Source organism: Saimiri boliviensis, chromosome 14 (genome assembly GCF_048565385.1).
Source record: "Saimiri boliviensis isolate mSaiBol1 chromosome 14, mSaiBol1.pri, whole genome shotgun sequence".
NCBI classification, from domain to species: Eukaryota; Metazoa; Chordata; class Mammalia; order Primates; family Cebidae; genus Saimiri; species Saimiri boliviensis.
Genome location: NC_133462.1, coordinates 25015749 through 25037700, shown reverse-complemented (window position 1 = coordinate 25037700; position 21952 = coordinate 25015749). Strand labels below are relative to the sequence as shown.

General features: G+C 52.9%; 1 pseudogene; it reads right to left on the bottom strand.

The window, feature by feature from the left end:
- Window positions 1–1925: 1925 nt before the first annotated feature.
- On the bottom strand, window positions 1926–2607 carry LOC101052935 (large ribosomal subunit protein eL31-like; annotated as a pseudogene).
- Between the last annotated feature and the right edge of the window lie 19345 nt (window positions 2608–21952).

The window sequence follows — 21952 nt, the reverse complement described above, 5'->3', positions numbered from 1 at the left end:
AGCTCTCAGATAAAATTATATAATTTTCTCTGTAGAGATTATAAACACAGTTTGTTAGATTCCTTTTTTTTTTTTTTTTTTTTTTTGAGATGGAGTCTCCCTCTATTGCCCAGGCTGGAGTCAGTGGCACCATCTTGGCTCACTGCAACCTCTGTCTCCTGGGTTCAAAGAATTCTTCTACCTCAGCATCCTGAGTAGTTGGGACTGTAGGCCCACACCACCACACCCAGCTAATTTTTGTATTTTTAGTAGAGATGGGATTTCATCATGTTGGCCAGGCTGGTCTTGAACTCCTGTCCTCAGAAGATCCACCTGCCTCAGCCTCCCAAAATGCTGGGATTACAGGCGTGAGCCACCATGCTTGGCCTACTTTTTAAAATGTTTATGGCCCTGGCTGGTCTTGTACTCCTGACCTCGTGATCCACCCACCTCAGCCTCCCAAAGTGCTGATATTACAGGCATGAGGTTTGTTAGATTCTTTTGTAAGTATTTGATATTATCTGTTGATGTGGATCTCATTGCCAGGTAGCTCTCTGAGCTGCTTCTGTTTATTCCTTTTTTCTCTTAACAGAGTATTGGAATGAGGCCATTGAGAGCTGGGCTGAGGGAATGTTTTGGGAATGGATGGTCTGGCCCATTTGCTGTTGCCTGAGCAAGCTAGTGAGGATCTCTGTGTTGGGCTCATTTGGGAGAAGAGTCATGGGTGCTCTGGGTGAACCAGGGAGGAACTGGTTAAGGGAGAAGCACCCAGCCAGGAGATACTTTGTAGGGAGGAGGTAGGGGTTCCCAAGATTCATGCTTGAGTATTGGCTCTGGAGTCTACCAGCTGGAGACTTCAAAAAAAGACTTAACCTCTCTGTCCACTATTAGTGAAGGTGCTCAAATGTGAGGTTCACAGGAGATTTCTGCACAGAGTTTAGAACAGTATGAGGGATTTTCCTTTTATCTCCCTACCAGCTGAGACTGGTGAGCCATTTACAATGTCAGAATACTGGTGACAAAGGAACAGCCACAGAGGCAAAGCCAGGCGAAAGATCGTCGCCAAACAGAACAGACGTTCCCACCCTCTGAAGACAGAGTTGTAGTTGCATGGACCTCAAAATGGAAAGATTCACCCAAGGAGTGTAAACTAAGGGGACACTGGGCAGTGCCACTTCTGGGGCTTTGAGAAGCTGCAGAGTTCTGGGCACTGCTTCTTGCCTTCTATGGCAGAATACTAAGGGGAGAAGCTGTCGTTGCAATGTGAATAGAGGCAACTGGGAATTGCATTAAAGGGACTTTGAGGATCTCCCAGCTTCATTCTGGGGACAGCTGACATGAATCCTGCCTCAGTCCCAACCTCTGTAACCTTCACCTCTAACCCCTTCTTCTTTTTTTTTTTTTGAGACGGAGTTTCGCTCTTGTTACCCAGGCTGGAGTGCAATGGCGCGATCTCGGCTCACCGCAACCTCCGCCTCCTGGGTTCAGGCAATTCTCCTGCCTCAGCCTCCTGAGTAGCTGGGATTACAGGCACGCTCCTCCATGCCCAGCTAATTTTTTGTATTTTAAGTAGAGACGGGGTTTCACCATGTTGACCAAGATGGTCTCGATCTCTTGACCTCGTGATCCACCCGCCTCGGCCTCCCAAAGTGCTGGGATTATAGGCTTAAGCCACCGCACCCGGCCTAATTTTTGTATTTTTAGTAGAGATGGCGTTTCACCATGTTGACCAGGATGGTCTCGATCTCTTGACCTTGTGATCCACCCACCTCTGCCTCCCAAAGTGCTGGGATTACAGGCTTGAGCCACCGCGCCCGGCCTCTAACCCCTTCTTGGCCTCTTGGTAGGCTTCCTCCAATACTTCAGTTGGAGCCTTTGCCATGATGACATCAGGATTTTTTTAAGACAATTTTATAACTTTATTTGATGTATTTGATGATCAGCAATTAGTTCTCATCCACACTGACTGTCTGTAGATTTTTGAAAGTGGTAACATGTACATAGGTGATGAAAGTATAGAGCTTATTTGGTGAATCTTCATCCTCATTATGTTTTCTGGACACGGATTTGGTATGGGACGTTTCTTATTCCTTCGGCCCAGACAGCTTTGTTGAGCCTGGTGTCAATGCGCACATCTGGAGTTCCCATCTCCTTCACAGTAAATTTCTGAATCTCTTTGAGTGCCCAAGGGTCGCGCTTCTTGAAGCCCACTCCATGGCTGCGCTTGCGAATGCTGATGGTGTCTTCTCGGGTCACCACCTCGTTGATGGCAGAACGGCCCTTTTTCTTCTCGCCATCCTTCTTTGTGGGAGCCACTCTGCCGGGTCCAGGTTGGAAAGGAACAGCGTGAGGGATTGTGGGAGAAGAGAAGCCACAGCTGGATATTTTTTAAGTTCCTCTTGAATTCCATCCAGGCTTCCCTAGGATGCTTGAGAGGGGCTGCTCGTCTTGCAACCTTTAAAGCACAGTGAAAACTATCTTGCACAAGTTCCCAGAAGCTCCCTGACACCCTTCTCTGACGTAAAGGTCTTTAGATGGTACCTGGTCTTGTGTTAGAAGCTATCTCATCAGGCAGCCAAAAAGGCTCCATCCTCACCTGATTTGTGGTCCCCAGAAAGGAGCCTGCATTCGGCCGATAAGTCATCATCCAGAGAGGCGATGACAGTCGTCTCCATGACCACTGATTAATGAAAACAGGGCTAGTTGGACGCAGAGTAGATGGTTATAAATGGTGCTGTCAGAGAAAAATAATTATTGTATTAATAAGGAAACGGTTCAAAACCAGGCTCTAAAAAAAGAGAACTGGCAACTTAGCATCTCCATGGGTTTCCGAGGCTGGGGGAAGGTGTTCTGGCTCCCCCACCGCCCACCTCTCCAGAAGGCAGCCCCTCCTTGCCTGTGCACATGCCCACATCCACGCGTGGCTGCGCGGTGGGTGTGTTCGACCTGACCCAGCTCTCCCGGGATGCGGCAGATGAGCCAGGGTTGCGTGCAGGCTTTTGGTACCACTTCCAGCAGGAACGGGGAAAAACGAGCATATCTTATTGTACCTGAAACACTCTATGATATGTACTAAATATTATGACTACTCGGGGCCTTGCAATAATTGATTCACCCACACAGCCATTTAGTCTGCGAGCTGTTCGTTTTACAAATTCTACAATCTTTTAGAAATTCTTTCAGTGCAGAAGATTGCTGCCTGGCCTCAGATTCATTATGGTGATTGAATCCTCTTCAATAGAGAACGGTTTAAAGAGAGCACAGGCCCCGTGCGTCTCACTCAGAGTGAAGGCGCATAGGTTAAAAGCTTGTCTGGTGGCATAATTCACTGCCGCTATGCCAAACAATCACGTCTTATTGTGACCTTCATAAGATACAAAAAGGCAACAGGATAGAGCTTGGCTTTTTTTTTTAAAACCCACTCACAGATTTAGCTTCCCAACATCTGAAGCTTGGAGAATTCCTAATTAAATAACCAATTAATAATGTAGAATAGAAAAAGCTATTTTTTTTCCCTGAAACGCGAAATCATAATTAATCAGAGTACAAAAAGCTGCCTGTCTTTATATCAGAAAAATATAGACTAGGTATTTAAATATTCCACCACACCTGAACCCTGGCTATCCGTCATTGTTATGACTTAAAACATCTCAGACTAAATTAGGTTTTGTTTGTATAGAGCAGTGAAAGTCAGATGGCTTGAATGACAAAATTAGAACATGCTCAAATCACTGAGACAAAACCGCATAAAGAGAAAGATGTGCAGGAAAAGGCTGCCAGTATGAAGCAGAAATCTTCCACTGATTTTTTTAAAAAAATGCATTATTTCCTGTTTACCCAACTACTTGCTGTAAGTAGAAATTTTGACCCCCAGGCAGACATACCAGGGAAAGGAAAATTAGCCCCATCCCCTTGTCAATTGCCTGAAATGGCATGCACAGCTCTAAAGAAGTTATACCCTCCCCATCACTTCCCCGTCGCCCCCACCCAACTTTCTCCACCCCCGGCTGGCCCTGGCCCTGGTCTGGGCGTCTACACCCTCAGCCGACCCGCCCACCGATCCAGCCCACGCCCAGTCCCGCCCACTGATATCGTCAGTAACACCAGGCAGCAGCCACTAAGGTTCTCCCCCCCACCCACCGGGACACTCCACACCACCTCCCGGCACATTTATAGTTCAAAAGAAAAGCTCATTTTTATAGTTGGTGCCACCTCCACAATTTATACTTTGCCCATGAAATACCAAAACCAGGGAGTACAGTTTCCAAGGAAGAAATTTGATAAAAACACTTTTATTGATGGAAGAGATTGGCAGAGACGGTGGCCATCTGCAAGGAAGCAAAGGCTCCTGCAGGTGCGGGTTGATCCAGGGCCACCCAAGTGTCCCTCACTCAGGACCACACGCCCAGGCACTAAGCATGTCGTTTTGTGTTTTTTGAACATGCTAAGCGTTTCCTTACCCTCCGGCTTTTGCTCCTGCCATTTCCTCCTTGTGGAAGTGAATATTTGAAACTTGCCTGGTCTTCTTGAGGTGACCCAGTTATTACTGTGTGAGGACATCTTCCTGGCTTCCCTGTGAAAAGTTGTCCCATCTGCCTGTGGGCCCCTGCGTTACTTTGCCGATCTCATTCTCACTTGTGTTTGTGGGTGTGAACTCTACCCATGACTTCCTTGCCTCCTGGGGGCTGGTGCCCTGAGTCCAAGCCGGCCCTGCATCGGGGCTGGGCACAGGGTGTAGTCACATGATGGTGGGGCCACAGTGCAGACTTAGAGGGATCCTCTCTCTGCCCACGATGCCACCAGCCTCTGTCCCACCCAACGCCACAAATCTCCTTCAATATATAATTTGCTGTTATCATAGCAATAGATAATTTTTGGTGACGTTTTTACTGTGAGACTTTGTGCGGTGTTTTTTTATTGACAAAACCACTATGAATCAACATACATGAACACAATAAAAATGTGAGAGCTCTCTGCATTACGGCTGAGGTTTTGTCAATAGGGCAGTGCATTGATCTCTGCTCCTGTTTGGGGTTATTTGTGGAGCGTCAGCGGGTGGGTTTTGGAGCTACAGAGCTCAGGACATGCAGCTCCTGAGCCTGGGGTTTCCTGCCACGCTCCCCCAGGGGCCGCCTCCCTGAAGAGGGCAGGACCGCAGAGAAATCTCAGCCTTGCAGGGCAAAGAGAAGAAGACAGGGAGCTGGGAGAGAACTTGCTCATCTGGCTGCCCTCCCTCCCTCCATCCCTCCCTCCATCCCTCCCTCCATCCCTTCCTCCCTTCCTTCCTTCCCTTCCTTCCTTTTCTTCCTTCCCTCCCTCCCTCCCTCCCTCCCTTCCTTCTTTCCTTACTTCCTTCCTCACCTCTCCCTTTTCCTTCTTTCCTTCCCTCCCTCATCAACCAAAGCAGCCAGTCCACTGCCTGGCGCATCAGGAGCTGTGTCCTGGGGGCCTGGGGGTCAGCCCTGGCCAGCTCACAGGGTGCCCCCATCTGGAGGAGACGCAGTGTGCCCTCCTGATGGACACTGTGTCCTGGGTGGACGGAGGCCAGCCCTGGCCAGCTTGCAGAATGCTCTGGTCTGGAGGACAGCAGAGCTGTGGACAGCCCCTCCTGATGCGTGCTGCTCAGACACTCCCGCCGTTGACAGAGTGCGTCCTGCACACCAGACTTGGGCTGGGGGCTGCTCCTGACCGCAGTCCCTGCTGTCAGAGTAGGGGGTGGAGGGCAGGCAATGTTAAACACTTAATCACCCAAAAAGCCCACTGGTCCCCAGAGTGGTGAGGCACCGAAGGGAAGCCCCAGGGTGCTCTTAGTAAACAGTGGGCAACCTGCCCTGGCGGGGGTGGAAGGGCTCCTAGATGTGGTGTCTGTACCAGGCTCACAGCAGCCTGAATGCTCCTGGCGGTACAGTGCCTGGAACAAACCTGGTGCCTTCGAGGAGCTTCGAGGGGGCCCTTGTGGCTACAGCGGGTCAAGCTGGGCGAGGCACAGGGAACAGACTGTCGTCAAGAGGGTGGGGGTGAGGCTGGGGCGGTTTCTAAAGGGGCTGGGGCCCTGAGATTCTCTGGGCAGCAGGAGCCCATGTGACAGGGCTCCGTCCTTCCGCAGTCCCCACCTAGCCACCCCCTGCTGCTACCACAGGCCTGTCCTCCCCAGGATCCCTTCAGACCATCCCTGCCCAGACCCTGCTGTGGGCTGCCCTCCCCGACACAGCTCCAGGACCTCACAGGGGAACCTACCCGCCCTGACCTGCCCAAAGCGGGGAAGCCCCTAGGACTGTCCCCCATCATGCTGTCTCTGCACTGGGATTGCTTCTTGCTACCAGACCCCATCCAAATCCTACCCTCTATGGAGGCCCAACAGAACCACCCTCCTCCAGGCAACCTTCCCAGATTGCGCTGGCTTCAGGGCTGGGCCGGTAAACCTAAGACCCTAGGGAGGGAGAGATGGCCTGCGGCCAGCGGTGTGGGTCTCCCACCTGCCTGAGGCCGTCAGAGCCACCTCCCTCCCTCCTTCTCTGTCTCTTTCAGGGGCTGGGCTTTCCACACTAACGACGTCTAGAAGCTACCCATTCATGTCCCCAGTTTAGTGAGGGAAACAGATCCTGACCCAGGCCTAGGGGTCCAAGCAAGGAGTCAGCAAGGGCAGGGTTGAGCCTGGTGTCCCCGCAGACCCACGGTCCCCGTGGAGTACAGCCGGCTGTGGAGTTGCCAGCCCGCCAGCCCCGAATCCCTGCGCCGTGCCTGTGCAGGCCACCTGCCTGCCTGCCCTGTCACGCTGCTCCAGGAGGCGGGGTCCACTTTTTCTGGGAGTGATCACTGTCCAGCTTGGTGATTTACTCGTTGGAGATCTGTCTCCTCCCACCAGACCTCGAGATCCTGGGAGCAGCAGGAGCAGAGATGTCCTCCTGGAAGGACATGGGCGCGATGGACAATCTCATCCGGAGAGAGGCGACTTGCAGTGGCAACTGCATAGGAAGGAAAAGTGTGTCAATGGTGCGCTGCAGAGGGAGGTCCCTCCAGCCCGCTCCACTCCCCAACACCCCCACCCCTGCCTGTCCAGCTCGGCACTGTCCGGCAGCACCTAGAGTCACAGCCGCCCGGGGCAGTCACCAAGGACGGAGCCGCACTCGCTGAAAGCCCAGGCACTCTTTGGGGCACACATCAAGCCACTATAGGTGGGGAGGGTCTTCCTAATTCACCCCCAAGCGTAAGGCCCGCCCTGCTGAGGGTAGTCGCCCTTCCCCAGTCTCCCAGGAGCTGGCCAGGAAATCAGGGTTTTCCTTTAAGGGTGACGCCTGCAGCAGCCACTGTGGCCCGCCCGGCTCAGCCCCCGCCCTGTGGCACCTGCCCACATGGCACCTGCCTGGGGCGGCCCGCTGTGCTCCCAGCAGCCCTCCTGACGTCAGTGGCAGCCGCGGGGACGCTGCCTCCTCCGCCACACGTTGCTCACAAAGTGTAGGCAAAAGGCAGGCGTCCAATTGCTGCGGATGAGGAAGACAAATAATTTAGTTTCTAAATCAGGACTGGCACCGGTGGCCAGACCCTGGAAGGGGCGTCTGCTGGCTTCGGGGCAGCCACTCCTGCAATGGAGGAGAGGGTCCAGTCCTCCACGGGGAATTGGGGGGCTCCCCAGCTTTGGCCCCGGGTGCCAAAAGCCCCAAGAACAAGCCATCTGAAAATTAGGATTCTGCGTCGCCTGTCAATCCCCAGAAGCCCACAGCCTTTCATTAAGATCCGCCTGACATTTCTGTTATGCTCAGAAATCCCGAGGACATGCCAAGCGCCTGCTATTTGCCATCACAGCCGCCTGGGAAGCCGTGGGGCCGCCAAGCCCATTGTGCTGAAGTGCCCCCCAGGAGGCAGGATGGCAGGATGTGTTGGCCCTGGCAGGGGCAGAGGGCGGCTTGCCCCAGGGGCAGCTGGGAGAAAGCCCAACCTGGGGGGCTCTGGGATTTGGGTTCATGCCCTCCAGAGGGTCGTGGGCATCTTCTCCTCACTCACATTCCACAAGGGCGTCTGAGTCCATGGAAGCTCATGCAAAACCAATCAGGAGCTGTAGCATCCTGCAAGCTTGCACGGAACCCTTCTGTGTGCCAGTGCTGTATAGGCACCAAGGCCTGGTTTCTGGGCTCCGGGGCCTCACGTCTAGGAAGGGAGGTGGATATGGGGCAGGAAATGGATGAGAGGGCAGCCCAGGTACAGGTGGGTGGGGGAAGGAGGCAGGCAGGCTTTGCTGGATCAGGGGCTTTGTGGATATTGGGCATTGACCCGGCGTCTCGGAGGGAAGACCTGTCATTTGGCCAGCGTGCCAGGAGTAAATGTGCCTGAAAGGTCACGGAGATCACACAGTGTGTGCTATGGAAATGCAGCCTCTCCAGGAAGGCTGGGGCGAGCCTTGGGAAGGGAGGGAAGGACCGCGTTGTAGAGTTAGATGATGTGGTCACGCCTTAGCTCTGCAACCAGGACAAACCACACCTCTGCATGGAAGTGCATGGCTGTCCTCAGAAAAGCAGGAGGTGTGTGGAGGGAGGAGGGCCATCCAGGGGCTGAGCAGGCCAGCCCAGCATTGCTATGGGACTGACTGTAACACTCTGGATGGCAAAACCTGTGGTCATTCAGGAATGCCCACAGGACAGGAGAGAGACTGGCTCTGGGGTCCGTATGGTTCCAGGAGTCTGACTGCAAGTGACATAAATCCAGGTTTTGGCCTCCACCAAAATGCAGAATGTTTTGGTTCATGTACCATGTTGCCTTCAGGCATGGCTGGATCAAGGCTCCTAAAGAGTGCAACTAAGGTTCTGCTTCTCTTGAACAGTCTTAGCTCTGCCTTCCTCTGTGTTGGCTTTATTCTCACCAGCAACTACCGGCAGCAGCTCCTATCACCTTAGCAACCCAAGGACAATTGCTCCTATAAAAGTCACAGGTAAGGCTTTGTTGGCTGAGCTGCGGGCATGTGCCTTTCTCTGAGCCAATCCCTGGCCAGGGCGATGTGGTGCTCTGATTGGTCAATCCTGGGTCGTGTAACTATCCCAGAGAGTGTGAGCTGGTGCCTGAAGAAGAGGCATGATGTGGCATGGGGGGATGGGGAGAGGGGGCAGAGACAATGGAAGTCGCTGTGGCATCCCCAAAGCAGGTCACACATTTGTCATGCCCTTGAGCTTCCCCGCTTGTCCTAGAAACCTTGCACCTTCTAGGGTCCCCTAGCTTCATGCAACCAATCCCAGTGAAGTCATAAGCATGACACAGCCCGCCCCCGCGCCAGACTGAGCCTGGGGAATCTGGGTGAAGGGGCAGGTGGAGCCCGGCCATCAGCTCCTCACCCCGGTGCAGGAGCTGGTGAGCCCAGGGCAAGGAGGAAACTGAGGCTGTGCAGCTACGTGGGCTAATACCTGCAGTGATCGGGATAGGCTTCCTGGAAGAGGTGGGGGCTGGGGACGGAATAGGAGAGGTGGACAGAATATGGCAGAGAGTCCTGTTTTCAGTCTTCCCCAGTAGAGTCTCTTGCACAACCTGGAAGGTGGTTAGACTTAGGCCTTCATCTGGAGCCCAGGTACGGACACGGGGCTGAGGTGAAGACAGCGAGAAGCAAGTTCAGAGGCCCTGGGGCTTGGAGTGCAGTCCTGAGGGGACAGAGCTCTGTGTATCCATGGGGTGGGGGGCCCTGCATGGCACCCTCAGAGCTCACGCCACAGGAGGAGCCATGAGGTCATACTTTGCCTTGCCTACCTGCTGCTTGGAGAAGCTCGTGGTACTGCCTTGTGATTTTTGTAGAGTAACAAAAACTCCACTTCCTCAGCACGGCAGCTGAGGGACCGCAGGTGGCTTAGACAGTCCGGTTCAATGAGACTGAGTAACTGTCTCCTGCCAGGCCCTGGGAGAAGAGAGACCCTCTAGGAAGCCAGCCCCCACCCTGCCCACCCCCCCATCTCCCTTACCACCCCGGCCGCCTGGAAGCTTCCAGTCATGTGCATGAGATCAGGAGCTGTGTGAATCGAAGCGGGATGGGAGCACACCTGGTCCAGCCTTGCGGGGTGTGGGGCCTGGAGCTGGGGAAGGAGAAAGGTCTCTGGAGACTATGCCTTGTCACCACACCGCACTCTGCCAGAGAGTTGATTCCTGGAAATGAAATTTCAAATCTGCACTCGTAGGCATCCTATTGCTCAAGCATCCCTGGCTCCAGACACAGGGATCCCGTGGAGCAGCGGTTCCTGCTGCTGGCCTCACCTTTGGCAAGAAGAGAAGAGGGCAGCAAGTTCACTGCCGTCTAAGGGCCTGCAGAGCTCTGGGCAGGGAGAGGGCCAGGAAGCTTTCTGAGAAGGGAGGCGCATAGAGCATTAGTGACTCCAGTGTGTGGGAAGGTGAGGAACAGGCTACGAAAGTGTGTTGTGGGCAGTGGCCACAGACCCAGCCAGGCTGGGCAGTGGGATCCTGGAGGACAGTCAGGCAGAGGCAAGCCACAGAGGCGAGGCCTGATTGGAAAGGCCTGGAATGCCAGACAGAACTACCAACTTCATTCTGTAGCTCACACAACAGGAGAATGAAAAGATAAAGCAGGGCTCCAGAAAAGGAATCTGGCCACGTTCACTGACCCCTAACATCCATCTACCCATCTATTCCTTCAGTGATCCATCCATCCATCCATCCATCCATCTACCCATCTATTCCTTCAGTGATCAATCCATCCATCCATCCATCCATCCATCCATCCATCCATCCATCTACCCACCCACCCATCTAGCCCTTCATTCACCTATCCATCTACCTATTCATCCATCTATCCATCCACCCATCCATCTACCTATCCATCCACCCATCCATCCAGCCAGCCAGCCATCCACCCACCCATCTATCCCTCCTTTCACCCATTCAGCTACCAATCTATCCATCCACCAATTTAACTATCCATTCATCCACCACCCATCCATCCATCTATCCACCACCCATCCAACCATTCAGCCTTCAATTCCTCCACCCATCTATCTATCCCTTTATTTCTGCATCTCTTCCTCTACCCTTCTATCCATCTATCCATCTCATCCTTTCTCCATTCTCTCCCTCACCTCCCTCCCTAATTTATTCACCTATCTATTCATCCATCCACCCATCCACCCCTCCTTCCTTCCCTCCCTTCATCCATCCATCCATCCATCTACTCATCTATTACTCCATCCATTTATCTATCCACCCACTTATCCATCTATCCATTTGTCCATCTACCCATCTATCTATCTTTAATACCTCCCTTCATTTATTACCCATCCACAGATTCATCCATTCACTCACACATCTGTTCATCCATCTACCTATCCATCTATCCTTTCATCCGTGCTTCCCTTCATCCATCCATCCATCCATCCATCCATCCATCCATTTGTCCATTCATCCATCCACCCATCCATCGATTTATTCATCCATCCCTTTATTCCTGCTTCCTTTCCTCCATTTATCTATCTACCCTTCCGCCACTGATCTGCCCATTTATTCCTTCATCTATCCATCCAGCCCAAAAGTTTGCTCACTGGGATGTGACCTTCTGAAGGTCTTGGTCAATGGGGGCTAGGGGCCTAAGGACAGCAGACTTTGGCCTCTGAGGGTGGTTTTCACTTTTGTTACCACCCTCCAGCCAGGAGACTGGGCATGTGGAAAGCCAAGAGCTGTGCTGTGTGGCAGGCAAACCCCTCCCCTCACGAGCTGCCAGGCAAACGTGGCACTCACACCTCAGCTGGAAGAGTCGAGAGGGAAAGCTGGAAATAGGATCCTAATCCTGATCAGGCTGGGTGGGCAGGGTGGGAGGTCTGTGTTCCCTGTCAGTCCACCCTCAGAAGGCGACATACTCTCGTGGCTGTCCCCAGACAGGGTGAGTGTCCTGAGACTGTGGACACTTGGAGGACAGGGAATCACTTCTCTTCCTCCCTTTGAGAGTTATTAGACACCTCCCCTGTGCCAGACCCTGGTAACGAGGTGGCAGGCAGATAAGACTTACCCTGTCCTTGGGCGCTTACAGCTCAGAGGGGAAGATAAACAGCAGTGAACAATCACCCATCTCTAGTTCTGTGGCACCAGGCCTGCTCGTGGGCAGACACTCAGGGAGGGCATGAAGGAAGGAATGATGCCGGCCCAGGAGGGTCAGTGGGGTGTGGCAGCCTTTCTGTGTCTTACGCACTCTGTGTATTACCAGTTGAATTATGTCCTCTTCAGACGCATATGCTGAAGCCCCAGTACCTCAGATGTGACCTTACTTGGAAATAGGATCATTGCAGATGTAATTAGTAAAGGTGAAGTCATCCTAGAGACCGGTGGCATCCGAGACACATGCACCTCATCTTTGAGGGCAGAGGCAGGCCCAGCACCCAACTTTGAGTGCGGGGATGGGCCCCCACCTTTGGGGACAGGAGGTGGACCTAGCACCTTGTCTTTGAGGGCAGGGGATATGCCCAACCTTTGAGGGCAGGGATTGGCCCAGCGCCCCAACTTTGAGAGCAGGGATCGGCCCAGCGCCCCAACTTTGAGAGCAGGGATCGGCCCAGCACCCCAACTTTGAGGGCAGTACAGGGTCCCTCCTCAGCTAAGGGGCCCACGCGGCCGCCCCCTCCTCCCAGCCTGGCCTCAGAGTGCAGGAAAAGCCTGCCCAGCCCTTGTTTATTTTCGGAGAGTTTTAACTGGTTGGGTGAGGAAGTGAACCTTGTTAAAAGGGATTTAACTGTGGGTCACCGCGAGTTTGAGGGACTTAGGAAAGAAAGAAAGGGCTTTTCCCTTCATCTTCCCCGGAGCAGGGGCCCCTTCCTCACAAAGGCCCGGCCAGAGCGGGGACCTCAGCGTCAGCCCAGCTGGAGAGAGCGTTAATGGGGAGAGCTTAAGTCACTTTGGGAACCGGAACAGGGTTTCTCAGCGGCAGGAAGGAAAGGCCTCCCAGAGCCAGAGCGCCGAGGGGATCTCTTGGGGCGGGGGAGAATCTCCCGGGGACTTTTTTCACCAGCCCCTGCAGGGGAGGGCTGGCCCTCTGCTCTCTGGAACAGGGAGACAGCTCGGGGTTCTGTGGCACACCCCAGATCCACCCCACCCCAAATGAATCCCAGGAACGCGGCCTCAAGGCCCGGGAGCTGCAGAAACACCCCTGGGTCTTTGCTCCCAGGGAGTCCTGTCCAGGGAATGGGAAAATGTCGCATGGCCCGGCCAGGGACCTGCTGTTCAGGGCCCTGGGGATGCCCCCCGACCCACTTCCTCTGGGGCGGAGGGCGGGTCGGTTTCTCTGGCTGAACCTCCTCTGTCCTCACCCAGGGAGGAGCGGCGTCTTCGGTGTGCCCGCGATCCACCCGCCTGCTCACTGCCAGCGGCCCTGTTGGTGGCTTCTCCATCCAGCCGCACCAGGGGCTGAGTCCCAAGATGACCTTTCACCAGCGCGGGTGGAGTTCACGGAATCCGATCCCATCCTGGCCTTGCAGAGGGTTTTATTATTAGGAGAAGGAGCAGAAGTGGGGCGGAGGGGGTCCATCATCTCCCACAACCAGATAAAATAGAAACAACTAAATAAAGCACCCTTGCCGCTCAAGGGAAAAATTATGCTTGTCAATTATGATTTATGAGCGATTGCCAAACGGGGAATGGGGCCTGCCCGCCTTGGAGGCCGCTCTCTGCCGCCCTGCAGCGTGGTGGCTGAGGCTGGGGGCGGCTGGCTGCGTGGGGAGAAGATGCCCCCTCCTGCGGCTCTGGCTGTTAACCCCTTGTTGCCTGCAAGGTCAGTGCCCGGCTGCTGGAGGGGAGGGAGGGGATCTCATGCCCGGGATCTGGCACCGGGGTGGGGAGGGCATATGGACGGCAGCCATTGGCGAGGTGCCCACACCAGGCCCTGGCTTCGGGCCCAGCATGAGCTTGGGCCGGCGGTGGGTAAGCTCTCTATCCCTCTCTGCCCTATAAAAAAAATCCCTGGCAGAGCCTCCGGTTGGTGCCCACGCCGCCTCCGCGTCCTCCCGGGCTCCCCGTGGAGGGGCACCAATTTGTCCTCGCCTGTGTCTGCTCGGGCCAGATGGTGGGTATTTCCAGGCCACAAAGTCCTCTGACCTTTGAACAGTTGCCGCCGAATTTCAATAATGAAAGGGCCTTTTTTTTTTTTTTTTGAATATGTACAAATGAGACGTTATATTTCCATACATTTTATTTCCAGCCTCATCTGCGAATCTAATATTGACCCGGAGTTATCTGTGATGGGGAAGTTATTAATTCTGACAGATATAAGGGAGAAGCTAATATTCGCCTTTTACAAACACCTAATATTAATCTCAGGCGCTGTAAACGAGTGCCGCACGCCGGCATGGGGGAGATGACACCAGCTCGGAATTTGATAATGAAAAACGGGGAAGTTTAATTTCAGGGAATGGATAGAAATGTTTGCCCGCTGAGAGGTGAGCGGCGCCAAAGGCCCTGGGTGGGTGGGATTCCCGGAGGATGGGGTGGAAGTCTGGGAGGTGACCCCCATCGGAAGGTCCCCTGTGCTGGAGAGGGGACTGAGGCTGGAGACCCCCACCCCTTTGGCTCTCACTGATTGCCCTTTCAGGAGCTGCCCCTGGACAGGCCTCTGCCCCTTGTTTCGTTCTGAGCTCTGCCAAGGACTTCTTACACTTTTTTTTTTTTTTTTTTTTAAACTTTCCGTGGTCTTGTCTGCTGTTTTTGCCTCCTCCACCTTCATCCCGCTTCTGGGGCAGGGCTCTGTTGTAGCTGTCATTCTGTCACAGGCTGAATTGTGTACTCACCCCTCCAAACTTAGATGTTGAAGTCTGAATGCCCAGTGCCTCTGATTGGGACCTCATTTGGAAATCGGATCATTGCAGGGGTAATGCGTTAAGATGAGGTCACCCTGGCATAGGGTGGGCTTCTAATCGGATAAGGCGGTGTCCTTATCAAAAGGGCAAATTTGAGCTGAGCATAGTGACTCACGTCTGTAATCCCAGCACTCTGGAGGCCGAGGTAGGAGGATCACTTAGCCCAGGGGTTTAAAACCAGCCTGGGCAACATAGGGAGACCCCGTCTCTATGAAAAAGAAAAAAAAAAAAAAATTAGCTGGGTGTGATGGCACAAACCTGAGGTTCCAGCTATTCGTGAGGCTGAGGTGGGAGGATTGCTTGAGCCTAGGAGCTGGAGGCTTGCAGTGAGCTGTGATTGCGCCCCTGAACCCCAGGACTGGAGATCACACAGTTTTGTTGTTTAAACCTCCCGGTTGTGGGACTTTGCTACCCAGGTGCCCGAGCAGGCCAGTACACAAGCGTCTCCTTTGTAGCACTTGACACCACGGCAATGATGCATTGAGCTGAATGAGCTTTGTAAACTCCACGAGGGAAGGGACAATGTCTGCAGTTGCCTGTGCACCCTGCCATATCCCAGCACCGGGCACAGTGCCTGCGTATCCTAGATGCCCAAAGAGTGGCTGCTGGATCCATGGCCGAGTACCTTGCTCTCTCCAGCCAGAAATACATCCAGAAACACTCACTGGATTCCTTGTTTGCCCAGGACGGTGCCAAGGGCTGGGTGTGTATGCAGGGCACACCCGAGCAACCTGCCCCAGCTCGTCTTGATGAAATATTATTTTTTATTTCCTGCAGACCGTGGGTGCTAGGAGTTGGGTGAGGCGGGGGCCTTGCCAGGAGTTTGGAAGTTCAGGGTGGAACCCTGAAGGTAGCTCGGCCAGAGGGTTGGCTGTGAAAGACCTGGGGCAATGGAAAGCTGGGGTTGTTGCTGGGGCAGGCGGGGCCTTGGGAGCCCCAGTGGCAGTGACTGGCTGTCCTCAACATCGCAAAGGATCCTTGCACCGTCTGGCTGATGAGGGCGTGGAACCGCAGCTCCGGGGACACTGCAGGGTATCACAAAGGATGGTTCCCATCTCTCCCAAAACACAGGGGCACCTGGCGCTTCCTGCTGGAAGGGGCTTCATGGTGGAATAGACTTGGTTTCTTTAGATCACTGGCTGCCAGAACCGGTGAGGACTTCAGTAATCACTGCGTTCACCCTGAGGCCAAGTTGTCAAGTGAGGAAACAGGGGCCCAGAGAGGAGGAGCAACTTCTCCAGGGCCACACAGCGGCGCAGATTCAGAGCATGGGGAGGGCCCTGCCCCCGGACCGTGGCCCCAGACTTAGGGGTCAGACACTTTTCCAGGAAGCAGGGATTGAGGAAGCACTGGCTTTGATAGGGAACTCAAGAGTTTTCCTTTCTTTTCTCCTTGAGCATTTTCCCCTTCAGCATTTGACGGGACCCCAGGAGCTGGCTGCTCTTCTGCGTCCCACACCACTCCTTCTCTCTGCCTCTGTCTGGGTCCTCACACTAACCCACACACAGAGCCCGTCCCTCCCACTTCTCAGCATCCCCATCCCCGGCAGTCCCCTGCCTCTCCTCAGCACAGTGGGAACAAGGGGTGCTGACTTGAGATGGGCTCTAGGGAAGGGGGTCTTCGGAGTAGACCACTGCAGACCAGCTTCTCAAAATCATGACACGAGTCAGACCCACAAACCCACGTTTCAGGCAGAGACTGATGACTAAGGCTCGGGGGCTCGGAAAACCGAGCTCTGTCGGCACCTTCCCCCTCTGTTCTCTCCAGGTTCCAGGCATGTGGACGCCTGGCCTGGGGACCCACCATCCCCTCCTGTCCCTTCCCATCCCCTGCAAGGCTCATGATCAAGGTGACTCAGGGAGACAGAAGTCCCTCTGCAACTTCTGCAAACCACAAGCCAGGCCTCCTCCACTCCTAGCCTCTGGCATTCCTGGAAAACTGGGCTTTCAGCAGGAGCTTCCAACAGGTTCTACCCCAGAGAGCTGGCCCTGAACTGTGCCGTGATCCAAGCCTGCCAGCTCGCCATCAGGCTGGGAACAGGCCCTTCCTGCACCGGACGGTCACTGTGGCTCCATCCATCCCAGGGCAGTTCCTCCCTGGAGCCCTTCTCCAGCAGGACAGCACTGAATGGAGAGCCAGGGGCCCCTTGCCCGAACTTGGCGAGCCAAAGCTGAGTTTATTGTCAGAAAGATGACTAAGAAATCCCCGCCATATTGTATCATCAGCATGATGATCAGAGAAACAACACCTATAAAATCTATTATTCATTAAGTGTAACCGATATATAATTTAAAACAGTGGGTTTTGTCAAATAATGTTAGGTCAGCATAATTTTCTGCCTATTACTAATATCTATAACATCTCTGCCTTAGTCAGCTCTATTTAAATATGCAATCATTTACAGCTTTTGAGAATATTTCTGTGCACTCCCAATTTCCAATATTCAACGACGACAAATTTTATGCTGACATCAATAGCGAACTATTAAAGACAGTATTTCATTATTGGTTTTTCATCCCAAAAGTTATTTACAATTATATACTAAGCACTAATATTAAAGGAAACCATTTAAATGAGGTGCTATCTACTTTAACAATATGTCTGTCACAGAATGAGATTGTGTTTAAAGATTTTATCAAGAAATGGTTGTTTGCTGAGGTTATGTTTTGTCCATGAAATATGCATTTCATATCTCTTTCATTTCATTAACATAATTTAATTTGTGCTTTGCATTTTGTGCATAATACATATTTGATTTACAAAACAAATATTTCCATTAGAAAATGAATTTCATGCAGGCAAAAAAGCAGAACCAAATGATGTATTGAAGGAAAATAAGAAGAAATGAAATGCATTTTCTCAGTCTATTAAAAAATCTATGGCATTGACAGAAAGTGCACTTAGTGTTACATTTAAAAAATAGCACATATGTCAATGTATTAACAAATAGAATTGGAAATACAAATATTTCCCTATATCAAGCCAAGAATCTCTTTATTTTAATTGAGTTGATTTAAAAGCCCAACTACAATTTAATTTTTATTTCATGATGTGGTGCTGGGGCTGGTGCCGTTGGAACTGCGTGGGGTTGGCGGTTGATGGAAGAAGATAGTTGACCTTAAAAATGGCTTTTATTGACAATGGAGAGACATGGTTGAATAGGAAAGAAATGGGAAGCGGGGCCTTTGTGATCTGGGGAGCCGGGAGGGGCGAGTGGGGCTGGCGGGCTTCTGAGCCGCTCCTGGCTGGGCTGTTCCTCTGCCAACCCCTCCCTGGCCCCTCTCGTTCTCACCTGGGGCTGCTGGGCTGTTCAGGGACCCAAGAAGTGAGGAACACGAGTCTCCCTTGGCCCACACCCATGGTGGGCCAAGTTAGAGGGATGTGGGAGCTCGGGGCTCACCACCCACCAGGACCCTGCTCCCCGTCGCAGCCCACAGGGGGGCCCCCTCCAGGCCAGGAGCGGGCTGTGTGTACGGGGTGCGAGTGCATCTGAACCTTATTTAAAGGGGATGTGTGGGGCTGACAGTGGTTACGTCAATGATGGAAGAAGTGGCTGAGATGCCCATGTCAGTCACTGGCACAGGGCACCTGGCAGAACCCCCAACCCACTGGCCCCAGCCTGCCTCTCCCACAACTCACCATCCTCACCCCGGGCAGTCCCCTGCCTCTCAGCGCAGTGGAGACAGGGGATGCTGATTCCAGATGAGCTCTAGGGAAGGGGGCCTTAGGAATAGACTGCTGCAGTCCAGCTAGCAAAATCACATAAGGAAACTGAGGCCTGGGGATGACATTGCACAGTGAGTCTGTGGCCAAGCCGTCTACACTGGCTACCATGACTCTGCGCCTATTCCCTAATCTAAAAGCTCTTTCCTGTACCCCACTAATCCACACCCAGCCTACCTCGGGCCACCACAGAACAAGGAAGCAGCCCTTGGCCTGCCAGCCCCCGGGACACACGAAGCAAGGTGGGAGGCTCAGCCTGTTGGGAAGATCTCAATGGCCTCTTTGTTGGGGGTTGCGGAGGGCTGCTCAGGGCGCCTGAGAGCCTCCACTTTCTGTATGCAGGGGGCAGTGGTAAGCATGGGGGATCTCAGTGTGGCTGTGGTGTACAGTTGCACAGGCTGTGCACTGAACCGCAGTAGGAGTGTCGTTCACACGGATGAAGATGAGAAGGGCTCCCTCAGGAACTGTGCAGTGCAGCAGCTCTGGCCCTGCACCAGGGCTCTCGACCAGAAGGTTAACATCACACTATCCTAGGTCCTGGGACATCACAGGCAGGGATGGGGCTGCTGCACACACTCATCCACATTTACATATGCTCACACACACTCTGACATCCTCACACTCACAACTTAAAATCTCACACACACATCCCTCCCCACTCACATGCACACACACTCACCCGCGCTCACCACCCTCTCATGCCCTATGGAGGCCCTGAGGGCCAGCCTGTCCCTCTGTGCCCAACCTGGCCTGTGCTCTCCCCATCAGAATGGCGCTCCCCGAGGCCGGGCCATGCCTCTCTGACAGTCCCCTAGAGCCTCCAGGCCAGAGGAGCCTGGGCCACTATGCATGTGGGCAGTGTCCACAGGCCTTTTGGGCCACAGGTACCAGGCCAGGGGCCACGGAGGACAAAGAGGGCTTCCCCCAGCATCTGGATGGGACCTGTGGACTGGGGTTATGTGCTAGCCAGCCCAGGGACGTCCTGGTTCCCGCTTAATGAAACGGTGCCCCGCTTCTCCAGCCCTGCCCCTCCCATGGCCCCTCTGCCATCCAGGGCCAGAGGAAAATGTGGTTTGTAATTAGAAAAATCTTTGCTTTTAATCCCAAGGATTGCAAACAACAACAACAAAAAAAAACCAGCAGAGAAACCAACAAGCTGAATTTCTGCTCAGGAGGGGCGTGACGGAGAGTGAAGAGGGCTGGGGCTGGGACGCCTGGCTCTCCTGGCGTCTGTCTTGAGACACTCTATGTCAGAAGCTCCTGGACAGCAGCAGATAGCTCTCTGATTGTCCATCCCTGCGGGCACCCGGCCCCAGCTTTAGCTCCTAGCTGTGTTGCCTGGGGCTGATGGGGAAGCAGAGAGCCCTCTTTGCCCTGCAGGTCTCTGTTGCGACACGGGGCTGCTGAGGGCACTGATCTTGGAGGGGCACTGCACAGGGTGAGCCTGGGCCCATTCTGATCCTATCCCAATGCCCACCTGCAGTAACACCTTCCTTTCTCTGAACCCAGCCTTTCTTACCCACCAGGTGGGAATGGTGACGTCCACCTCTTGGGAGAAGACAGAATGGGTAAGGACTGGCTCACTAGGGCCTGGCCATGGGCAGTGCATGAAGGGAGCTGCTGGGTCCTGGCTCCCAGGAGTGCCTGGCCAGCATTCCCTTTGCCAGGAGGAGAGTGGGAATGTGCTGATACAGGAAGGCAGCTTGCTTTCTGGCTGGGATATTGGAAGGAAATCCATCTCTCAGGAAAGACAACCTCATCATATTAGAAGTATAGATTTCTGGCTTTAGCTAGGCCCAAAGTACTCTCTTCCCGGGAGGAAGGGCAAGCTCCCCTAACTTTTGCGGCTCCTTCAGGGATGCTGGGTCTGTAGGGACCAGCCTTTCTGGGATGGGATCATCAAAGTAAAGTGGTCAGGACCCAGTGAACCCTTCCCAGAGAGGGTTCAAAGGAGTGTCTGGGGCCAAGTTCAAGTTCTGGGGCCATGCCCATCCCTGCGGGACTTGGGTGCTCTCTCCTCCCTAGCCAGGTGCTATCCATCTCCCACGGCCTTGACCCAGCTGCTCAGGAGACAAGGTCTCCCGTGCTGAGGTGGGTACTCAGTGTATGCCCCACGATAACACATGTCTGCCACACCTGATGCCAGGCGCTGCAGAGACTAAAACCCGGGACCCTCTCCCCACCAACAGTGAAACACAGTCCCCGAACAGAATTTGTCCTGGAGCTATTTCAACAGACAGTTTGATTGCAATACTTTCTTTTATGATATATATTTAATTGGTATACAACTGATATAGGTGCAGAATTTTAAATGGCAAGTCGCATAGGGAGTGAAAAAGCAGTCTCTGTTTTACCCCTTCTCACCCTGATTCTGGCCCTCCTGGGGGCCACTTTCCACTCTTTGAGCTATTCTAATGGCCCCTGTTTTTTTTTTTTTTTTTTTTTTTTTGTTGTTGTTGTTATTGTTTTCGCTTTTTATTTTTGTAATGTACCCTTGGTAATTTATGCCAGATTTCTCACCAGAACGGCGAACTCTTATCCTGATTGTCAACATTTTAGGCTGTGTTCTGTTTCTATTTTTTTTCTCTTGAGGATGTCCTTCTGAAAGTGTTTGGGTCTGCTAGTTGCTCCCAAGAATTGGGGTTCAACGGCTCTCCTGGTGTCTTCCTTCAATGTCAGCCTGCAAATCGCCTTCGCCACCTCTGTGTCCCATAGGCGATGTCTTCCTCTTTCTTGATTTGCATCCTTGTTTTCGTGCTGCACATCCTCCAGTGGCTTTTGGAAAATAGGTTTCCAAAGACTTTGCATGTTTAAAATGCCATTTGTCCACCATCCCTCTTGATCAACCCATTCAGTTGAATCTAGAATTCTAGTTTGAGATGATATTTTGTCAATGGTGAAGCCATTGCCCTATGGCTATCTTAATCCCTGGGTAGCTTTTGAGTCACCCAATGTCTTTTCTAGTTCCAGTCTTTTGACCTGTTTTGTTCTCTGAAGCTTTGAGATCCTCTCCTCATCACTGTCATTCTGCAGTCGTGCAAGGATGGGCTCATTCCATCTGGAGACTCATGTCCTATAATCCTAGGATGCCTCCTGGGGTGATTTCCTTCAAAGTGCTCTGCTCAGCTTTTTCTCACTCTCATCTTTCTGATACTCTTATGAGTCCTCTATTTGAACTTCTAACTCTCCTTCCACTCTTTCCTTGGATCTTATCTTTCCTTTCCTATTTTTTAAATATTTTTCTCCTGTTCTACTTTCCAAGGGATTTCCTTAAGTTTAATTTCCAACACTCTATTGATTTATTTTTAAATTCTGTCCTCCTATTTCTACTTTTTAAATCTCCCTCTCCTTCCTTCCTTCCCTCTCTTTCTCTTTCTTTCTCTCCCTCTTTCCTTCCCTTCCCTCCCTTCCTACTTTCTTTCTCCCTTCCTTCC